This window comes from Myotis davidii, unplaced genomic scaffold, assembly GCF_000327345.1.
Source record: "Myotis davidii unplaced genomic scaffold, ASM32734v1 scaffold804, whole genome shotgun sequence".
Lineage (NCBI taxonomy): Eukaryota > Metazoa > Chordata > Mammalia > Chiroptera > Vespertilionidae > Myotis > Myotis davidii.
The window spans coordinates 197,884-201,294 of record NW_006295563.1 but is presented as its reverse complement, the minus strand read 5'-3'; positions in this window follow the sequence as shown (position 1 = coordinate 201,294).

The window sequence follows — 3,411 nt, the reverse complement described above, 5'->3', positions numbered from 1 at the left end:
GGACATTTGTGTTGATTCCCATTTTGGACTATTTCAAGGAAACCAGGCATTAACATTTGTGCAGCAAGGTCTTTAGCACAGAAATAAGTGCATGTAAAACCAATGAAGGCCCAGAAAAATGGAAGTTAGGGAGTTGACACTGGAAGCCTGATTTCAAGGTCCCACTGCCTCAGCTCCACCCAGAGGGAAAGAATCACCTGCTTCTTCACATAAAGCTCTGTCGGCAGAGCCCACCCCATCAGGAGCAGGAATCACAACCCCTTCTCCCTTCCAGAGTCCAAACTACACACAAGTGCATGTCAGAGGCTGATATTAATTCACATCTGGATTCCCAGTCATTAGAAGTGGGAAAGGTGGTATTTAACCTTTCAGCCCCTCTCCTATAGGAGGAAATATAGAAAGGGGTGGAGACTAGATGTCAAGTGCCAATAGACAATACATGACCTGGTTGAATCCACTTGCAGGCTGTGTGACTATGGGCAAGTGCTGACGACAATTGCCAGGAAGCAAAATCTCAACAAAAAGTGTCAGTTTTGCACCTTATGTTATACATTACAATCAAAGCAGGAGGCATAAAGGGTTAAATAAAATCCATTGGTGATATATTAGGAAGGTGGGAGAAAGAAAAACAGGGAAATCTCTGGATTGGATAAAAAGTCAAACAAATAGACACATACTTCTTTTACATTGGTTGTTAGAGGATAGTTAGCAACTAATAATTAACATGATGTCAATAGCCATGATGGGTTCTGTGGCTTCTCCTCTGGTGCAGTGACGGTCTGGAAAAAAAGAAAAATTTTCCTGATATTCCAAAAGTAAGTTATCATGAATGCAAAAAGACAATAGACATGTAATATTAACATAAAAATTCAACTCTGTTAGGAAAAAAATACCTAAGACATAATTACCTACCATGGCTCACTTTTAGATGGAAACTTGTCATTTCGAGCCATCCTATGTGGTTACTTTAGGTCTCTGATTTTGCAAATCATACTATGCAGGCCTCCTCTGAGCTTGTCAGCTTATGATTAGGCCCCGCTTTTATCCACACCTCCCCCTTTGGGTCATAAATCAAATGGAATGATTCATTGATGACCAACCTTCTGGTTGGAAAATGTGGTCCCATGGTGCAAGAGAGGCTCATCACTAGGAAGTCTTAGATTATCTAGCTGAACTCTGGACCATTGGGAATAGGGCAAGACTATAATCTTGGATGGAAGTCAAGGTCAAATTTTCTCAAGAGTAAAAAGCAGGTAAATGGGAGCCAGTCAGGTTCCACCGGTCTTCATTAAGAAAAACACTTTGTCCCTGACCAGTGTCACTAATTGATTAGAGTATCAGCCTGCAGTTCCTGGTCAAGGTCATATGTCTCGGTTGTAGGTTCAATCTCTGGTCCCAATCAGGATGCATGCAGGAGACAGCAAATTGTGTCCCTCTCACATAGTTTTTTCCTCTCTTTCTTTTTTTCTCTCACCCTCCTTCCCTCTTGTCTCCCTTTTACTCTCTCTAAAAATCAATGGAAACAATATCCTTGGGTTAGGATTGAAAAGAAAAACAATAAAAAATAAAGAAAAACATTTTGGGTCATTCCTAACCTTTAAGCTATCGTGATCCAAATTTTGCTGTCAGTCTCATTTCTCTGTATTTTTTATCTAATGTCATGTTGGTTATAGTTTGAGGGCACACTATACACCTCTTCAGTTTTCACAATCTGATCATGAGATGGGTTCTCATTTGCAATGGTCCACTAATTTCCCATTGGAAACATTCAAGAGTCATTCATTATTAATCTGATTCCTTCTGGTTGTGCAATTGGAACTGTAATCATATTTGGGGACAAGGCTGTCAGAACTCAATGGTGTATTATCATCTAAAAATTTCATAGACCAGGAAGACAGTAAGAATATCATAAGTAAATTTCCTGTGCCTCAGCTGCAGTAATAGATGGCCATCGTTTTATAGTTACTTCAGCTTCATTTGAATTCATATGGTTCATAATCTTTGTTGGGTTAGCTTGTAAGCATATCCCCATAATTAGGTTCTGGCATTTCTACATAAAATTTCTCAGTATTCCTTTTCCACTAACCTCTGCACCTTCTCTTGTTTTCAGTTTGCCTCTTTTTACTCATTCAGAAATAATTAACTTATTAGGTCAAACTACTTACTTTTAACATTTCTTAAACACACCCAGCCCAGCTTGCATTGCTCAGTGTTTGACCATCAACCTATGAACCAAGAGTTCGCAGTTGGATTCCCAGTCAGGGTACTTGCCCTAGTTGTGGGATCGAGCCCCAGTGTGGGTTGTGCAGTGGGTAGGCAATCAATGATTCTCTCTCATTGACGTTCCTATCGCTCTCTTCCTTTCCCTTCCTCTCTGAAATCAATACAAATATTTTTTAAAAACCCTCCCAGATCCCTTTCCTCCTTTTGCAATAGTATTCACTCTACATTTCAAAATGTTATCAGAAATAAAAGCCTGGCCCTGAGCGAATTTGCCTAAGACCACCTGGTAGTGTGCAGCTACTTGACTTAATGCAGGAAAGATTGCAGAATATGAGTCCAGGTGATTTTGAGACTACGTTTATTAAAGCTGGGGGCAGTGACACGAGGAAGGGCCTGGGATACAAGAAGCAGTAGGAGAGAGACAAGGTGTGGCTGCTTCGGCTCTCCAGAAACTTTATGGGAGAGAAGGGTGCCTATGCAAGTCTGCTGTCAGCTCACTGGAAAGTCAGAGGGAAACGCACTTGGGGACAAGTTCAGGGGGTTAGCCCAAGATGAGCTACTGCTGCCTATTGTTCCCCTGGTTGCAAATCTCCTGGGTATCACTTATGGTTTAGGTGAAAGAAAATTCACTGGAAAAGGAGATTTGAGTGGGTGTGCCCCAATAGAGGCACATGCTGGCTTCTTTGTCTTGAGGGGTTCTACCTACTTTTCAAAGGTGGGGACTTAGGGGACGTCTCAGGGAAGATCTCAATAGAATATTTATCATCATTTGAGGTTTGCCCTTTCAGATCATGGTCTCCACTCTTTGGTCAACAGCAGGACATGAAGTCTAAGTCATACAACCAGTGGTATGCCAGGGTAGGAAAGGCCACCCTGAAGGCATGGTTTAGGAATAGTTTTGCCCATTTCTAGGTACCATAGGCTTTCTGCCCTGGTGACCTTCTATATCTGGCTGTAAATTGCTAGGCCAATTTATTCAGCTATCTGTCTCAGTTTCCCCATTCCACATGCCAAGGAGTATTCCTAGCTTCTTACTACAATTTGACTATGTTTCTTATGAATGACTTTCAAATATTTCTGACAGAATATTGATGTGTCAAATGAACGAGTCACTAATATACTTAAAATGGAAGGCTTCTAGTAAATAAGGTTCGTAGTTGTTTTTTTAAAAGTTCTTATTTATACATG